The sequence below is a fragment of the Gobio gobio genome (genome assembly GCF_949357685.1).
Source record: "Gobio gobio genome assembly, chromosome: 7".
Classification (NCBI taxonomy): Eukaryota; Metazoa; Chordata; class Actinopteri; order Cypriniformes; family Gobionidae; genus Gobio; species Gobio gobio.
Genome location: NC_137103.1, coordinates 10,164,226 through 10,186,025, shown reverse-complemented (window position 1 = coordinate 10,186,025; position 21,800 = coordinate 10,164,226).

The window sequence follows — 21,800 nt, the reverse complement described above, 5'->3', positions numbered from 1 at the left end:
AAACTGCACTTTAATTTTTTCCAAATAAATAATATAAAATTGCATAAATTATTCTTGAACTGATCAAAGTATTTCAAGGGAGAATGATACATTGAAAACATACATTTTAATATTAGATGTTGAATTTGGATGTTACATCCACTATTGTTTTATATCGAATTGTTCTATATAATATTTAATGCAATGACATCAGAAATAACTTTAATTAAAAATTAAGAGTTACCCCTTATTTTACTTTTTTAAGGGAAAAGCAATTACTTAAGTAATTAATCACACCCAACACTGATTATGACACAAAAAGTCGAAATTTTGACAAAAAAAATAATAATTGTGCAATAAAAAGTCACAGAAATTCTGTTAATATTCAATAAAAAGTAATACAATTCTGATTTTATTACTTTTAGTGTCATATTTGTGACTGCATGTCATATTTTCAATTTTTTAAAATTACTTTTAATGTCATATTTGTGACTGCATTTGTCATAATTCTTTAAAAAAAAAAAAAAATTAACGTCATATTTGTGACTGTATTTGTCATAATTATTAAAAAAAAAAAAATTTACGTCATATTTGTGACTTCATGTCATATTTTCAATTTTTTAAAATTACTTTTAACGTCATATTTGTGACTGCATTTGTCATAATTCTTTAAAAAAAATACTTTTAACGTCATATTTGTGACTGCATTTGTCATAATTATTTAAAAAAATACTTTTAACGTCATATTTGTGACTGCATTTGTCATAGTTATTAAAAAAAATACTTTTAATGTCATATTTGTGACTGCATTTGTCATAGTTATTAAAAAAAATACTTTTAATGTCATATTTGTGACTGCATTTGTCATAATTATTTAAAAAAATACTTTTAATGTCATATTTGTGACTGCATTTGTCATAATTATTTAAAAAAATACTTTTAATGTCATATTTGTGACTGCATTTGTCATAATTATTTTAAAAAAATACTTTTAACGTCATATTTGTGACTGCATTTGTCATAGTTATTAAAAAAAATACTTTTAATGTCATATTTGTGACTGCATTTGTCATAGTTATTAAAAAAAATACTTTTAATGTCATATTTGTGACTGCATTTGTCATAATTATTTAAAAAAATACTTTTAATGTCATATTTGTGACTGCATTTGTCATAATTATTTAAAAAAATACTTTTAATGTCATATTTGTGACTGCATTTGTCATAATTATTTAAAAAAATACTTTTAATGTCATATTTGTGACTGCATTTGTCATAATTATTTAAAAAAATACTTTTAACGTCATATTTGTGACTGCATTTGTCATAGTTATTAAAAAAAATACTTTTAATGTCATATTTGTGACTGCATTTGTCATAGTTATTAAAAAAAATACTTTTAATGTCATATTTGTGACTGCATTTGTCATAATTATTTAAAAAAATACTTTTAATGTCATATTTGTGACTGCATTTGTCATAATTATTTAAAAAAATACTTTTAACGTCATATTTGTGACTGCATTTGTCATAATTCTTTAAAAAAAATACTTTTAACGTCATATTTGTGACTGCATTTGTCATAATTATTTAAAAAAAATACTTTTAACGTCATATTTGTGACTGCATTTGTCATAATTCTTTAAAAAAAATACTTTTAACGTCATATTTGTGACTGCATTTGTCATAATTATTAAAAAAAATACTTTTAATGTCATATTTGTGACTGCATTTGTCATAATTATTTAAAAAAATACTTTTAATGTCATATTTGTGACTGCATTTGTCATAATTATTTAAAAAAATACTTTTAACGTCATATTTGTGACTGCATTTGTCATAATTATTTAAAAAAATACTTTTAACGTCATATTTGTGACTGCATTTGTCATAATTCTTTAAAAAAAATACTTTTAACGTCATATTTGTGACTGCATTTGTCATAATTATTTAAAAAAAATACTTTTAACGTCATATTTGTGACTGCATTTGTCATAATTATTTAAAAAAATACTTTTAACGTCATATTTGTGACTGCATTTGTCATAATTCTTTAAAAAAAATACTTTTAACGTCATATTTGTGACTGCATTTGTCATAATTATTTAAAAAAAATACTTTTAACGTCATATTTGTGACTGCATTTGTCATAATTCTTTAAAAAAATACTTTTAACGTCATATTTGTGACTGCATTTGTCATAATTATTTAAAAAAATACTTTTAACGTCATATTTGTGACTGCATTTGTCATAATTATTTAAAAAAATACTTTTAACGTCATATTTGTGACTGCATTTGTCATAATTATTTAAAAAAATACTTTTAACGTCATATTTGTGACTGCATTTGTCATAATTATTAAAAAAAATACTTTTAACGTCATATTTGTGACTGCATTTGTCATAATTATTTAAAAAAATACTTTTAATGTCATATTTGTGACTGCATTTGTCATAATTATTTAAAAAAATACTTTTAACGTCATATTTGTGACTGCATTTGTCATAATTATTTAAAAAAATACTTTTAACGTCATATTTGTGACTGCATTTGTCATAATTATTTAAAAAAAATACTTTTAACGTCATATTTGTGACTGCATTTGTCATAATTCTTTAAAAAAAATACTTTTAACGTCATATTTGTGACTGCATTTGTCATAATTCTTTAAAAAAAATACTTTTAACGTCATATTTGTGACTGCATTTGTCATAATTATTTAAAAAAATACTTTTAACGTCATATTTGTGACTGCATTTGTCATAATTATTTTAAAAAATACTTTTAACGTCATATTTGTGACTGCATTTGTCATAATTATTTAAAAAAATAAAATCAATTTGTCATATTTGTGACTGCATTTGTCATAATTATTTAAAAAAATACTTTTAACGTCATATTTGTGACTGCATTTGTCATAATTATTTAAAAAAAATACTTTTAACGTCATATTTGTGACTGCATTTGTCATAATTATTTAAAAAAATACTTTTAACGTCATATTTGTGACTGCATTTGTCATAATTCTTTAAAAAAAATACTTTTAACGTCATATTTGTGACTGCATTTGTCATAATTATTTAAAAAAAATACTTTTAACGTCATATTTGTGACTGCATTTGTCATAATTATTTAAAAAAATACTTTTAACGTCATATTTGTGACTGCATTTGTCATAATTCTTTAAAAAAAATACTTTTAACGTCATATTTGTGACTGCATTTGTCATAATTATTTAAAAAAAATACTTTTAACGTCATATTTGTGACTGCATTTGTCATAATTCTTTAAAAAAAATACTTTTAACGTCATATTTGTGACTGCATTTGTCATAATTATTTAAAAAAATACTTTTAACGTCATATTTGTGACTGCATTTGTCATAATTATTTAAAAAAATACTTTTAACGTCATATTTGTGACTGCATTTGTCATAATTATTTAAAAAAATACTTTTAACGTCATATTTGTGACTGCATTTGTCATAATTATTAAAAAAAATACTTTTAACGTCATATTTGTGACTGCATTTGTCATAATTATTTAAAAAAATACTTTTAATGTCATATTTGTGACTGCATTTGTCATAATTATTTAAAAAAATACTTTTAACGTCATATTTGTGACTGCATTTGTCATAATTATTTAAAAAAATACTTTTAACGTCATATTTGTGACTGCATTTGTCATAATTATTTAAAAAAAATACTTTTAACGTCATATTTGTGACTGCATTTGTCATAATTCTTTAAAAAAAATACTTTTAACGTCATATTTGTGACTGCATTTGTCATAATTCTTTAAAAAAAATACTTTTAACGTCATATTTGTGACTGCATTTGTCATAATTATTTAAAAAAATACTTTTAACGTCATATTTGTGACTGCATTTGTCATAATTATTTAAAAAAATACTTTTAACGTCATATTTGTGACTGCATTTGTCATAATTATTTAAAAAAATAAAATCAATTTATGTCATATTTGTGACTGCATACTACGTCATAATTTAAATTTTTTTAAATTACTTTTAATGTCATATTTGTGACTGCATATGACATAATTGAAATGTTTTATGTTATAATTATGATTTACCAAAGCATGATGTTTTCTTATGTGTGCTTCTGTAATACTGCACTAATTGTGTTTAATGTTATAGACCTGCATTCAAGATATAGACAATCCAAACATAAAGCATTCTAAATTCATTCAGATTAATATCTGTTCGACAAAAAGAGGCAGAAGAGGCTCCTGCGATCTGCCCATGTAAATATGGCGCTCCTCTGCTTCTCCGCCAGCAGCTGTCACTGAGCTGAAGTGTCCAGCTCTTCCACTGGCAGTATTTGTCTGCTTGAGGGTGATGAATGGCCCGCGGGTGCCGTGGCTCGTGTGGAGGTTCAGGTAATGAGTGCACTGACGGCTGGAGCCTCAGGTGTGATCAGTGCAGGTGAGAAGCACTCAATCTCACACTCACACACACACACCCAGAACACACTCACATCAGCGCCTCATCACACTCTAATGATGCTCGAAGGTTCAGGAATGTGCTAAATGTTGTAAGACATGTTATTCTCTTTTATGTTCAATTACATTTGTTAAAAATTGGATGTTACATAGCAGCTTTGCAGTCGGTTTATTCATATTTTATCAGTTAATATAAAACTCTTTGAGAATATGTAATGATCTCAGGAGTAAAAGCCCATTTCTGCCACATAGAAAAAACATTGCCATGGTAATTAAGTTGAAATAATGACAAAAATCAAAACGATTAAATAAAGGCCTGGGGCCAGTTGCATAAACTTAGCCATTATTTTTAGACTAATTTGACACACTAGCAATTAGTCAAGAGGTAATCCGTCTTACTTTTCTGATTCAATAGACCAATCTAACTTTTTTATGTAACTGACTTTAAAAAGTTAAGAACAGTCTTGAAGAAAAAAATAACTTTTAAGACTAGTCTTAACAGTTTATGCAACCGGCCCCTGGTTTCACAGACAGGGCTTAGATTAAGCCAGGATTAGGCCTTAGTTCAATTAGGACATTTAAGGAGCTTTTATAAACGTGTCTTAGAAAAAAACATTACTGGTGTGTATTTTAAGATATGCTGCTTTCAGTTAAAACAGCTCATGCATTTTAGTCTGGAACTAGATTAAGCTAGTCTGTAAAACCAAGGGGGAAAAAAATCCTAATTATGACATAAAAAGTAACAAAATCTGTCATAATTAAGACTTTTTATGTCCTAATGACTTTTAATGTCATAATTATGACTTATGTTATAATTATATATTTTTAATCTTATAATTAAGATTTAAACCCTGTGGTTTCACAGCCGAGGCTTAAGTTAGTCCCTGACTAAAATGCACGTTTGAGTGGTTTAATCTTAAATATGTCAGTGCTATTGTTTTGTCTCCAGCTGCACACCAGTAGCCTAATGTTGTTTTCTTCTAAGTAACGTTTATAAAAGCGCCATCCTATTTGAACTAAGGTCTAATCCTGTCTTAATCTAAACCCTGTCTGTGAAACCAGGACTTATTCTCATTATTATGAATTTGCATGTCTAAATTTCAGTTTTTACTTTGAATGTCATAATTATGGTTTACCAAAGCAAGTTTTTCTCCATGTGGCAGAAATGGGTTTTAATATGGAACTGTGTTGTCATTGACAAAATAAGACATTTTATGCATTTAAATGAAAAAGAATAGAATATAATTATAAACATTTAATGGTAACACTTTATAATAAAGTAATGCATTAAAGGAACACGTCACTTTTTTTCCGTCTACCCTAGAGTTAAAAAGTTGAGTTTTACCGTTTTCGAATTCATTCAGCCGATCTCCGGGTCTGCCGGTTGCACTTTTAGCATAGCTTAGCATAGATCATTGAATCTGATTAGACCGTTAGCATCTCGCTCAAAACAATGACCAAAGAGTTTCAATATTTTTCCTATTTAAAACTTGACTCTTCTGTAGTTACATTGTGTACTAAGACTGACGGAAAATGAAAAGTTGTGGTTTTCTAGGCCGATATGGCTAGGAACTATACTCTCATTCCTGCGTAATAATCAAGAGCTTTGAGCCGTCCCATGAGTGCAGCGGCGCAATGATATTACACAGCGCCTGAAAATAGTCCCCAGCTAACTTCCAACGTGACCGGCACTAAGTTTGTGTAGTTGCGGTATTCCGGTTCAAACAGATTCAGGATCTGCACCAAAGTAAATATCTTCTGAATTGTCTCTCACAAATGTCTCCATGGTTACAAGGCACACTCTCTGTGGAAACAGGTTATGCGGACGGAAGTTATAGCCTATTTTCAGGTGTAATATCATTGCGCCGATGCACCCATGGGATCAGCAGCAAAGCTCTTGATTATTGCGCAGGAATTTTCCGTCAGTCTTAGTACACAATGTAACTACAGAAGAGTCAAGTTTTAAATAGAAAAAAATATCAAAACTCTTTGGTCATTTTTGAGCGAGATGCTAACGGTCTAATCAGATTCAATGATCTATGCTAAGCTATGCTAAAAGTGCTACTGCCAGACCCGGAGATCGGCTGAATGGATTCAAAAACGGTAAAACTCAACTGTTTAACTCTAGGGTAGACGGAAAATGAGCCTATTTTCAAAAATAGTGGCATGTTCCTTTAACATTAGCACTTTATTTTACAGTCCTGTTCCCCATGTACATACTATATACTACTAATAGTAATTGCAATAACTGGGTACACTGCAAAAAATGCTTTTCTTACTTAGTATTTTTGTCTTGTTTTCAGTCCAAATATCTAAAAAAAATCTTACATTAAGAAACATTTACTAGACAAGCAAAAGTTTTTGTCTTGTTTTGGGGGGAAATAACTCCAAAATAAGGGAGTTTTTGCTAAGCAAAATAATCTGCCAATGGGGTAAAATATATAATCTTGTTTTCTGTTTGAATTAAGATTATTTTGCTTACCCCATTGGCAGATTATTTTGCTTATTTTAAGCAAAAACTCCCTTCATTTTGAGTTATTTTCCCCCCAAATTAGACAACTTTTGCTTGTCTAGTAAATGTTTCTTAATGTAAGATTTTTTAGATATTTGGACTGAAAACAAGACAAAAATACTAAGTAAGAAAAGCATTTTTTGCAGTGTAGTAACAAGATACCAACCATGAACCAACCCCTAAACCTAACCTTAACCCCTGTAGTTACCTCATATTACCCAGTACTTCCTCAGTTAAGTACACTGTAAGTGCATGTACTATAAAATAAAGAACTATAACATGACCTAACAATGAGCAGTACATTTGTTACAGTATTTATTACGTTTTGATGACGTTAATAAATATTTTTATAGTTCATGTGAGCTCAAATCCATTAAATCATATAAACAAACGTTAGACTTTTTTTAAATAATGCATCAGTAAATGTTGAAAATAATATGTTTATATTTTCATCGTTTACTCATGATACAGTTAACTATGAAGTGTGAAGATTAAGATAACTGCGCGATGGACTGTGTGATATCTCATGTTAAACATCTGAGCAAATGGCTGAGCATTGCAATTTTATGCACTTTCCTTCTTAATGCGCTGTAGAATGGGCCGCTCCCGTTCCCCGTGTCCCCTTTCCACCAGAGGGGGTCAGTGAGCCTGAAGTGCCTCCTGCACCCACTGCTCTCCCTAGTCAACACATCAGCCAATCAACACACACACACACTGGACGGCCACTGCTCTTACTGCTTCTGTAGCATGTCGTTTGTATGCAGCGCATGTCAGCTTTCTGTGTGTGTAGAATACAGAGTAATGATAATAATTATAATATGCATTTTATTAGTATTGCGCTTTTCTCAAACCCAAAGTGCTACACAGGGTAATAACAACGATGGCAGCAATAAAGTAAAAACAGAAATAACAGAGTATACTCAACGACAATAAACGGCTTTAAAACGATGAGTATTTAGAGCCGGGTTCCTCAGACTCACTGTCCTGCAGAGTTTAGCTCCAACTCTGATCAAACACACCTGAGCAAGCTGATCAAGGTCTTCAGGATCTCTAAATCACAGGTTGGTTTTTTTTTAGCTAAACTCTGCAGGACAGTTTGAAGGACCCTGCTTTAGAGCCTTCTTAAAACAGTCAAGTGTTGGGGAATTTCTTATAGAGGGTATGCATTGAGTGGCAGAAGAGCTGCTGCGTGACTGGAGCTAATAGAGGAAACTGAGAAAACGAAACAAACGAGTTTCAGTTTAAACTAAAGGCTGGACTCAATATAGTGTTCCTTACAACTTACCAAAGATCCAGTGATCCATGGATATTGACATGCAGCCAGGAATCGTGTTTCCTGACATTTATATGAGCCTCATTTCAACGCTGTGGAAATACATAAAGCAAATTTGCCTGTGAATGCGTTATATAAACACAATATAGGTCTAAATCCAGGTGATCTCTTTTGCATTTATATCGTCATATCGTCCAGCCCTAAAACTTGTATCGTTTTTGTCAGTGTTTATTTAAAAACATCAAATTAGGCAGAATATACAATGATAAATATTTAACTGATGAGTTGCCAATACTATATATAACAATACAATTTATAGGGTGTGATTTTACCACAGAATTCAACATATTGACACAAAATGATAACTGCAAATCCACCTTTCTTTGTCTGGAGTCTGGATGTTTCTGTGAATTGCGGCGATCCATTTGCTTCTCTTTCCTGTAGCTTTCGGCAGTCTGTAAAAATGTACCTCTTGTCAGATCTATTTATGCAGTCAATCTTTAAGCTCTTTCCTGTTTTAGATGTGTTTTGTGTGTTTTTTGCGGCATTCACGCTGAAAACCAATGCTGCCACTCAGTGGGCGTAACTGCATCTCTCCGGCCGCCGGTGACATCACGCGCATACCCTTTATTATTGCCAAAGGATGAGCATTCCATAACCATGGAGCTGTAGTGTATCCCATCATGCACTGTAAATAAAGTTGACTTGACTGTCTGTATCCCATCACTGTATCCCATCATGCACTGTATCCCATCACTGTATCCCATCATACTCTGTATCCCATCACTGTATCCCATCACTGTATCCCATCACTGTATCCCATCACTGTATCCCATCATACTCTGTATCCTTTCACTGTATCCCATCACTGTATCCCATCATGCACTGTCTGTATCCCATCATGCACTGTATCCCATCACACTCTGTATCCCATCACTGTATCCCATCACTGTATCCCATCATGCACTGTCTGTATCCCATCATGCACTGTATCCCATCACACTCTGTATCCCATCATACTGTAGCCCATCATACTCTGTATCCCATCATGCACTGTCTGTATCCCATCATGCACTGTATCCCATCACTGTATCCCATCATGCACTGTATCCCATCATACTGTATCCCATCACTGTATCCCATCACTGTATCCCATCATACTCTGTATCCCATCATACTCTGTATCCCATCACTGTATCCCATCATACTGTATCCCATCACTGTATCCCATCACTCTATCCCATCACTCTATCCCATCACTGTATCCCATCATACTCTGTATCCCATCATGCACTGTATCCCATCACACTCTGTATCCCATCATACTGTAGCCCATCATACTCTGTATCCCATCATGCACTGTCTGTATCCCATCATGCACTGTATCCCATCACTGTATCCCATCATGCACTGTATCCCATCATACTGTATCCCATCACTGTATCCCACCACTGTATCCCATCATACTCTGTATCCCATCATACTCTGTATCCCATCACTGCATCCCATCATACTCTGTATCCCATCACTGTATCCCATCATGCACTGTCTGTATCCCACCATTCTCTGTATCCCATCATACTCTGTATCCCATCATACTCTGTATCCCATCACTGCATCCCACCATTCTCTGTATCCCATCACTGTATCCCATCATGCACTGTCTGTATCCCATCATGCATTGTCTGTATCCCACCATACTCTGTATCTCATCACTGTATCCCATCATACTCTGTATCCCATAACTGTATCCCATCACTGTATCCCACCACTGTATCCCATCACTGTATCCCATCATACTCTGTATCCCTTCACTGTATCCCATCACTGTATCCCTTCACTGTATCCCATCACTGTATCCCATCATACTCTGTATCCCTTCACTGTATCCCATCACTGTATCCCATCATACTCTGTATCCCTTCACTGTATCCCATCACTGTATCCCATCATACTCTGTATCCCTTCACTGTATCCCATCATACTCTGTATCCCTTCACTGTATCCCATCATACTCTGTATCCCATAACTGTATCCCATCACTGTATCCCTTCACTGTATCCCATCACTGTATCCCATCATACTCTGTATCCCTTCACTGTATCCCATCATACTCTGTATCCCTTCACTGTATCCCATCATACTCTGTATCCCTTCACTGTATCCCATCATACTCTGTATCCCTTCACTGTATCCCATCATACTCTGTATCCCTTCACTGTATCCCATCATACTCTGTATCCCTTCACTGTATCCCATCACTGTATCCCTTCACTGTATCCCATCACTGTATCCCATCATACTCTGTATCCCTTCACTGTATCCCATCATACTCTGTATCCCTTCACTGTATCCCATCATACTCTGTATCCCACCACTGTATCCCATAACTGTATCCCATCATACTCTGTATCCCACCACTGTATCCCACCACTGTATCCCTTCACTGTATCCCATCATACTCTGTATCCCACCACTGTATCCCATCATACTCTGTATCCCTTCACTGTATCCCATCATACTCTGTATCCCTTCACTGTATCCCATCATACTCTGTATCCCACCACTGTATCCCATAACTGTATCCCATCATACTCTGTATCCCATCACTGTATCCCATCACTGTATCCCACCACTGTATCCCATCACTGTATCCCATCACTGTATCCCATCATACTCTGTATCCCTTCACTGTATCCCATCATACTCTGTATCCCACCACTGTATCCCATAACTGTATCCCATCATACTCTGTATCCCACCACTGTATCCCATCACTGTATCCCATCACTGTATCCCATCACTGTATCCCACCACTGTATCCCATCACTGTATCCCACCATTGTATCCCATCACTGTATCCCATCACTGTATCCCACCACTGTTTCCCATCACTGTATCCCATCACTGTATCCCATCACTGTATCCCATCACTGTATCCCATCATGCACTGTATCCCACCACTGTATCCCACCACTGTATCCCATCACTGTATCCCATCACTGTATCCCATCATACTCTGTATCCCTTCACTGTATCCCACCACTGTATCCCATCACTGTATCCCACCACTGTATCCCACCACTGTATCCCACCACTGTATCCCATCACTGTATCCCACCACTGTATCCCATCACTGTATCCCACCACTGTATCCCACCACTGTATCCCACCACTGTATCCCATCACTGTATCCCACCACTATCCCATCACTGTATCCCACCACTGTATCCCACCACTGTATCCCATCACTGTATCCCACCACTGTATCCCATCACTGTATCCCACCACTGTATCCCATCACTGTATCCCACCACTGTATCCCACCACTGTATCCCATCACTGTATCCCACCACTGTATCCCATCACTGTATCCCACCACTGTATCCCATCATACTCTGTATCCCTTCACTGTATCCCATCACTGTATCCCATCATACTGTATCCCATCACTGTATCCCATCACTGTATCCCACCACTGTATCCCATCACTGTATCCCATCACTGTATCCCATCACTGTATCCCACCACTGTATCCCATCACTGTATCCCACCACTGTATCCCACCATACTCTGTATCCCTTCACTGTATCCCATCACTGTATCCCATCATACTGTATCCCATCATACTGTATCCCATCACTGTATCCATCACTGTATCCATCACTGTATCCATCACTGTATCCCATCACTGTATCCCATCACTGTATCCCACCACTGTATCCCATCACTGTATCCCACCACTGTATCCCATCATACTCTGTATCCCTTCACTGTATCCCATCACTGTATCCCATCACTGTATCCCACCACTGTATCCCATCATACTCTGTATCCCTTCACTGTATCCCATCACTGTATCCCATCACTGTATCCCACCACTGTATCCCATCATACTCTGTATCCCTTCACTGTATCCCATCACTGTATCCCATCACTGTATCCCACCACTGTATCCCATCATACTCTGTATCCCTTCACTGTATCCCATCACTGTATCCCATCACTGTATCCCACCACTGTATCCCATCACTGTATCCCATCATACTCTGTATCCCATCATACTCTGTATCCCATCATACTCTGTATCCCTTCACTGTATCCCATCATGCACTGTATCCCATCATACTTTGTATCCCTTCACTGTATCCCATCACTGTATCCCACCACTGTATCCCATCATGCACTGTATCCCATCACTGTATCCCATCATACTCTGTATCCCATCACTGTATCCCATCACTGTATCCCACCACTGTATCCCATCACTGTATCCCACCACTGTATCCCATCATACTCTGTATCTCTTCACTGTATCCCATCACTGTATCCCATCATACTCTGTATCCCTTCACTGTATCCCATCACTGTATCCCATCATACTCTGTATCCCATCATACTCTGTATCCCATCATGCACTGTATCCCATCATACTTTGTATCCCTTCACTGTATCCCACCACTGTATCCCATCACTGTATCCCACCACTGTATCCCATCATGCACTGTATCCCATCACTGTATCCCATCATACTCTGTATCCCTTCACTGTATCCCATCACTGTATCCCATCATACTCTGTATCCCATCACTGTATCCCATCACTGTATCCCACCACTGTATCCCATCACTGTATCCCACCACTGTATCCCATCATACTCTGTATCCCTTCACTGTATCCCATCACTGTATCCCATCATACTCTGTATCCCTTCACTGTATCCCATCACTGTATCCCATCATACTCTGTATGCCATCATACTCTGTATCCCTTCACTGTATCCCATCATGCACTGTATCCCATCATGCACTGTATCCCATCACTGTATCCCATCATACTCTGTATCCCTTCACTGTATCCCATCACTGTATCCCATCATACTCTGTATCCCATCACTGTATCCCATCACTGTATCCCACCACTGTATCCCATCATGCACTGTATCCCATCACTGTATCCCATCATACTCTGTATCCCTTCACTGTATCCCATCACTGTATCCCATCATACTCTGTATCCCATCACTGTATCCCATCACTGTATCCCACCACTGTATCCCATCACTGTATCCCTTCACTGTATCCCATCATACTCTGTATCCCTTCACTGTATCCCATCACTGTATCCCATCATACTCTGTATCCCTTCACTGTATCCCATCATACTCTGTATCCCTTCACTGTATCCCATCACTGTATCCCATCATACTCTGTATCCCATCACTGTATCCCACCACTGTATCCCACCACTGTATCCCATCATACTCTGTATCCCTTCACTGTATCCCATCACTGTATCCCATCATACTCTGTATCCCTTCACTGTATCCCACCACTGTATCCCACCACTGTATCCCATCATACTCTGTATCCCTTCACTGTATCCCATCACTGTATCCCATCATACTCTGTATCTCTTCACTGTATCCCATCACTGTATCCCATCATACTCTGTATGCCATCATACTCTGTATCCCTTCACTGTATCCCATCATGCACTGTATCCCATCATACTTTGTATCCCTTCACTGTATCCCATCACTGTATCCCATCATGCACTGTATCCCATCACTGTATCCCATCATACTCTGTATCCCATCACTGTATCCCATCACTGTATCCCATCACTGTATCCCACCACTGTATCCCACCACTGTATCCCATCATACTCTGTATCCCTTCACTGTATCCCATCACTGTATCCCATCATACTCTGTATCCCATCACTGTATCCCACCACTGTATCCCATCATACTCTGTATCCCATCATACTTTGTATCCCATCACTGTATCCCACCACTGTATCCCATCATGCACTGTATCCCATCACTGTATCCCATCATACTCTGTATCCCATCACTGTATCCCACCACTGTATCCCATCATGCACTGTATCCCATCACTGTATCCCATCATACTCTGTATCCCATCACTGTATCCCACCACTGTATCCCATCACTGTATCCCATCACTGTATCCCATCATACTCTGTATCCCTTCACTGTATCCCATCACTGTATCCCATCATACTCTGTATCTCTTCACTGTATCCCATCACTGTATCCCATCATACTCTGTATGCCATCATACTCTGTATCCCTTCACTGTATCCCATCATGCACTGTATCCCATCATACTTTGTATCCCTTCACTGTATCCCATCACTGTATCCAACCACTGTATCCCATCATGCACTGTATCCCATCACTGTATCCCATCATACTCTGTATCCCATCACTGTATCCCATCACTGTATCCCATCACTGTATCCCACCACTGTATCCCATCACTGTATCCCATCACTGTATCCCATCATACTCTGTATCCCATCACTGTATCCCACCACTGTATCCCATCATACTCTGTATCCCATCATACTTTGTATCCCATCACTGTATCCCACCACTGTATCCCATCATGCACTGTATCCCATCACTGTATCCCATCATACTCTGTATCCCATCACTGTATCCCACCACTGTATCCCATCATGCACTGTATCCCAGCACTGTATCCCATCACTGTATCCCATCACTGTATCCCATCATACTCTGTATCCCTTCACTGTATCCCATCACTGTATCCCATTATACTCTGTATCCCTTCACTGTATCCCATCACTGTATCCCAGCACTGTATCCCATCACTGTATCCCATCACTGTATCCCATCATACTCTGTATCCCTTCACTGTATCCCATCACTGTATCCCATCATACTCTGTATCCCATCACTGTATCCCACCACTGTATCCCATCATACTCTGTATCCCATCATACTCTGTATGCCATCATACTCTGTATCCCTTCACTGTATCCCATCATGCACTGTATCCCATCATACTTTGTATCCCTTCACTGTATCCCATCACTGTATCCCATCATGCACTGTATCCCATCACTGTATCCCATCATACTCTGTATCCCATCACTGTATCCCATCACTGTATCCCATCACTGTATCCCACCACTGTATCCCATCACTGTATCCCACCACTGTATCCCATCATACTCTGTATCCCTTCACTGTATCCCATCACTGTATCCCATCATACTCTGTATCCCATCACTGTATCCCACCACTGTATCCCATCATACTCTGTATCCCATCATACTTTGTATCCCATCACTGTATCCCACCACTGTATCCCATCATGCACTGTATCCCATCACTGTATCCCATCATACTCTGTATCCCATCACTGTATCCCACCACTGTATCCCATCATGCACTGTATCCCATCACTGTATCCCATCATACTCTGTATCCCATCACTGTATCCCACCACTGTATCCCATCACTGTATCCCATCACTGTATCCCATCATACTCTGTATCCCTTCACTGTATCCCATCACTGTATCCCATCATACTCTGTATCTCTTCACTGTATCCCATCACTGTATCCCATCATACTCTGTATGCCATCATACTCTGTATCCCTTCACTGTATCCCATCATGCACTGTATCCCATCATACTTTGTATCCCTTCACTGTATCCCATCACTGTATCCAACCACTGTATCCCATCATGCACTGTATCCCATCACTGTATCCCATCATACTCTGTATCCCATCACTGTATCCCATCACTGTATCCCATCACTGTATCCCACCACTGTATCCCATCACTGTATCCCATCACTGTATCCCATCATACTCTGTATCCCATCACTGTATCCCACCACTGTATCCCATCATACTCTGTATCCCATCATACTTTGTATCCCATCACTGTATCCCACCACTGTATCCCATCATGCACTGTATCCCATCACTGTATCCCATCATACTCTGTATCCCATCACTGTATCCCACCACTGTATCCCATCATGCACTGTATCCCAGCACTGTATCCCATCACTGTATCCCATCACTGTATCCCATCATACTCTGTATCCCTTCACTGTATCCCATCACTGTATCCCATTATACTCTGTATCCCTTCACTGTATCCCATCACTGTATCCCATCACTGTATCCCATCACTGTATCCCATCATACTCTGTATCCCTTCACTGTATCCCATCACTGTATCCCATCATACTCTGTATCCCATCACTGTATCCCACCACTGTATCCCATCATACTCTGTATCCCATCATACTCTGTATCCCATCATACTCTGTATCCCTTCACTGTATCCCATCATGCACTGTATCCCATCATACTTTGTATCCCATCACTGTATCCCATCACTGTATCCCGTCATACTCTGTATCCCATCATGCAGTGCACTCAACTTGACCTTCTATTTCCAGCGTGACAAATAAACCACAGAAAGTGATTGCATCTGTCGTTCTTGACTCAATATTTCATCAAAATGCCAAGGGATATTTTAAGATTAAAATGCAAAATAACAGTTTTTATTTCCATCATAACTGCGCTTATTAAATTAAACATGCTTGTTTAACATCACATTACAAAAATATAACATATTTAATTTTTATATGATACTATTTCTTTAAACATGGCATATTAGTTGAAACCTACTATGAACATTACATTTTATTGTCATTATGTTTCATGTATTTTTTATGTACTCATTTATTATAATTTCTTTCTTTTCTGTTTTTTTTGCATATAAAAAAAAAGTAATACGGCCAAAATGAGCTAAACTGAGCAGAGTTGTGCTTTATGAGGACGGCTTTATTCCCCAGGGAACAGTGTGCGGGTGTTTAATTGTCTCTCTTTCACTGTCACTGAGATCACGTTTATCCTCCGTTCCCTCTTTATCACTTTCTCTAGTCTATATTCTCTGTTCTTTATGGTCCTCTCAGCACTCCTGCGCCTCATTCTCATGCTCGACTGTCTCTTTTTTCTTCTTTACTACACATCCCTTCCCCCTTCAGTGAGTTGAACATCTTGAGTGGATGTATTTGCATGCGGCCCTCATCAGACAGCACACACTCTCACACACACGGGCGGCTGATAAAAGGCATTGACCCCCTTAACCTTTATGAATTACAATTTGTGCCAGCAGCACATCCTGTCAGAGGAGTGGGCACCCATGGAGCTGTGTGTGTGTGTGTGTGAGTGTGTGTGTGTGTGTGTGTGTTGTGCAGTTGTTAGAGAGGAAAAAGGCTCGTGCAGGTTCTGGTCAACACCTTTGACAAGCTGTGAGAGGCGTTCAGCACACTGACAGCGCCGGCAACAGAGAGAAACACTCACACAACACACACACACACACGCTAATATGTGTGCTACATCAATGCATAAAGACAGGCTCTGCACATGCAGATAGGCTTCACACACACACACACACACACACACACTCACACGTGCACAGGGATTTTTAATACGGGGAACACATTAACCAATTGTTGATGCTACAATATATGACATAAAATATACAATTTCCTTTACATTTAATCCTAAAAGTTTACACTGTAAAACGTACTGCTAGTTATCACAACTTAAAATAAAATATGAGAATAACTAATAATGTGTTGTTTCAACTTAAAGTGTTTGTGCTGCCTTAAATGTTTTATTTTAGTCAATTGTATATATAGACAAAAAAAGTTGTGATCACTAATCGCAACAATAATTATTTTACAATGTATTTCAATTTTTTTAAATATAGATTTTATTTTATTTTTAGAATTAAATTTTAACGCAAATTACAAATAAAATGTAAAAGTACATTTATTGAAAAATTTTAAATATTTACAATAAAATATAATTATACATGTAAATATAAATACAAATAGAAATAGTTTTGTTTATTTTTTTGTTTTTTTAATATATTATCTACATTTTAAAATGTAATTTGTTCCAGTGTGAAAGCAGCAGCACCATTACTCCAGTCAGTGTCACATGATCCTTCAGAAATCATTCTTCATAATATTTTTGTGGAAACTGTGATGCATTTTCTATGTTTTTTTGTTGTTGTTGTTGTTGTTGTTGTTTTTAAAATGTTTTATGAATGTTCAAAAGACCTGCATTTATTTGAAATAATCTCTATTTTTTGTACTGTCACTTTTTGATAAATTAAATATATTAATATTACACTGTTAATTAAACATATATATATATATATACACACACACACTATATTGTCCTTTGCAGCTCTAACAGCTTCAGCTCTTCTGGGAAGGCTTTCCTCAAGGTTTAGGAGTGTGTTTATGGGGATTCTTCTAGAAGTGCATTTGTGAGGTCAGGCACTGATGTTGGATGAGAAGGCCTGGCTCTCAGTCTCCGCTCTAATTCATCCCAAAGCTGTTCTATCGGGTTGAGGTCAGGACTCTGAGCAGGACAGTCAAGTTCCTCCACACCAAACTCACTCATCATGTCTTTATGGAGCGACGCTTTGTGCTCTGGTCAGTCATGTTGGGACAGGGCCATCCCCAAACTGTTCCCACAAAGTTGGGAGCATGAAATAGTCCGAAATGTCTTGGTGAAGCATTAAGAGTTCCTTTCACTGGAACTAAGGGGCCAAGCCCAACCTTGGAAAAAAACAACAACCCCCACACCATAATCCCCCCTCCACCAAACTTTACACTTGGCACAATGCAGTCAGGCAAGTCCTGTTCTCCTGGCAACCGCCAAACCCAGACTCGTCCATGGGATTGCCAGACAGAGAAGCGTGATTGGTCACTCCAGAGAACACGTCTCCTCTGCTCTAGAGTCCAGTGGTGGCGCGCTTTACCCCACTGCATCCCATGCTTTGCATTGCACTTGGTGATGTTGGGCTTGGATGAGCTTCTCGGCCATGGAAACCCATTCCATGAAGCTCTACACACTGATCTTGAGCTCATCTGAAGGACACATGAAGTTTGGAGGTCTGGAGCTGTTGACTCGCACTATTTAGTATTGAGGAAATGTCCCGAATGGACTTATTGCACAGGTGGCAACCCATCACGACACCACGCTTGAGTTCTCTGAGCTCCTGAGAGCGACATATTCTTTCACAAATTTTGTAGAAGCGTCTGCAGGCCTAGTGCTTGATTTATACAAATCTGTGGACATGGAAGTGATTGAACACCTGAATTCAATGATTTGGAGGAGTGTCCCAATACTTAGATATTGGCAAAAGTATTGGGACACCCCTCCAAATCATATATATCATCCATTTTTTTTTACACAATTAAAATAACATAATACTATATTCAGTGTTGAGGGTAACGCATTACTTTTAAATTTTAATTTTCAAATATGTAACTCCAGTTAGTTTGTTTGCCCATGTATTGACTGACATCTCTCCTGTCCCCATGTTGAGAGGAATCAGGAGTAAGTGCAGAGGCAAAGGGTAATCACGTACTTCCCATACTCTCTTGAGTAGGTACTTATTCTGAATAATAATTACTTCACGACTACTATAAAAGTATGTTCTATATAGTATGTATGTAATCTGGATGTACTACATGCGCCATGCCATGATCATGTGACCTACCAGCGTTAGTTCCATCGCTTCATTCACAAATCCTCTCCCGTGGCCTCATGGGATGGTAAAGTGTTCATCATAAGCACACTTCAGAGTCTCTCTGGAAGTAGTAGGTCATCCAGGTACTTACTCTTCCATGAGTACTGTGAATTTAGACATACTTCTTTTGTCATACACTGTTGTGTGTGTGTCGCCCAGTGGCCCAGCTGGCTCTTTTCTCCGGCTGTGTGGTCTTAGCGGACATGATTCCTTCCTGTTTGAAGGGATTCAGAGATCTAAAGGTCATTAGTATTCTAAAGATCGATTTTCCGAGCTGATCTATAACAGCACTGATCTGTGTCTGCCACATTCAGCTGAGATCAACAGAATAATCTCTCTTGTTCTCTTTCTCTTTACTTAATAATATACGCAACAGAAACAATATAGTTTGATAATATAATATTTATAAAATGTGTGACTATCAGTGTTCCTTTTGTTTACATAGTTAGCATGAACTAACATTTAAAATTCTAAAGAATCTATTAGTCTTCACCCAAATCCTGTCATGCTGTCTAATATTCTCACTTGATTTCAAACTAACCCCCAAAATGAATCATGCGCTTATAGATGTGTGTAAGGCGAGCCAAACTCTATGAAGGTGTTCTCAACCCTCACAGACCCCTCGCTGACATGTTTATTACAGGTCCAATGCTCTTTATCTTACTCTATGGATGCACTAAATATATGCTCAGTGTGAAAGCAGAGAAGCTGCAAATGGAGGCTGCATGTTAAGTGATCATAGACTCTGGCACAGATCCCTCCCAAGACACCTTATTACCGCCAAATTACAAGGCATCATCGCATGTATATACTAGAAGTTAGGGTAGGCAATGTTCATTAAAGTATATTAATGTCATTTTAGTTTACCATAAAAGTTTATATCATAAGTCAGTACATTCAGCAGTTCAATTTAACCATCTATCAAAGACAATAGTTCTTAAATCCTACTTAAGTGGGTCAAAAAGCACTCAAAGGTTCAGCTAATTGCATTGAATATACACTATATTGCCAAAAGTATTGGGACACCGCTCCAAATCATTGAATTCAGGTGTTCAATCACTTCCGTGGTCACAGGTGTATAAATCAAGCACTAGGCCTGCAGACGCTTCTACAAATTTGAAGTGGTAGGCCACGTAAAATCACAGAGCGGGGTCAGCGCATGCTGAGGGTCACAGAAGTCGCCAACTTTCTGTAGAGTCAACAGCGACAGACCTCCAAACTTCATGTGTCCTTCAGATGAGCTCAAGATCAGTGTGTAGAGCTTCATGGAATGGGTTTCCATGGCCGAGCAGCTCATCCAAGCCCAACATCACCAAGTGCAATGCAAAGCGTGGGATGCAGTGGGGTAAAGCGCGCCGCCACTGGACTCTAGAGCAGAGGAGACGTGTTCTCTGGAGTGACCAATCACTGTCCCGCAATCCCATGGGCGAGTCTGGGTTTGGTGGTTGCCAGGAGAACGGGACTTGCCTGACTGCATTGCGCCAAGTGTAAAGTTTGGTGGAGGGGGGATTATGGGGTGGGGTTTGATTTTCAGGGGTTGGGCTTGGCCCTTTAGTTCCAGTGAAGGGAACTCTTAATGCTTCAGCATACCAAGACATTTTGGACAATTTCATGCTCCCAACTTTGTGGGAACAGTTTGGGGACGGCCCTGTCCCAACATGACTGACCAGAGCACAAAGCGTCGCTCCATAAAGACATGATGAGCGAGTTTGGTGTGGAGGAACTGGACTGTCCTGCTCAGAGTCCTGACCTCAACCCGATAGAACAGCTTTGGGATGAATTAGAGCGGAGACTGAGAGCCAGGCCTTCTCGTCCAACATCAGTGCCTGACCTCACAAATGCACTTCCAGAAGAATCCCCATAAACACACTCCTAAACCTTGAGGAAAGCCTTCCCAGAAGAGCTGAAGCTGTTAGAGCTGCAATGGGTGGGACAACTCCATATTAAACCCTACTGATTAAGAATGGGATGGCATTAAAGTTCATATGCACGTAAAGGCAGGCGTCCCAAAACTTTTGGCAATATAGTGTATATATTTACAATAATACTTTTTGATTTAATTTCAGTTAAAATGCAAATAAGGGATTAAAAACATTCGTTCCACACTTACTCTTTTTAAAGTTTTCAAGGGTTGTAGGACCCCTGTAACT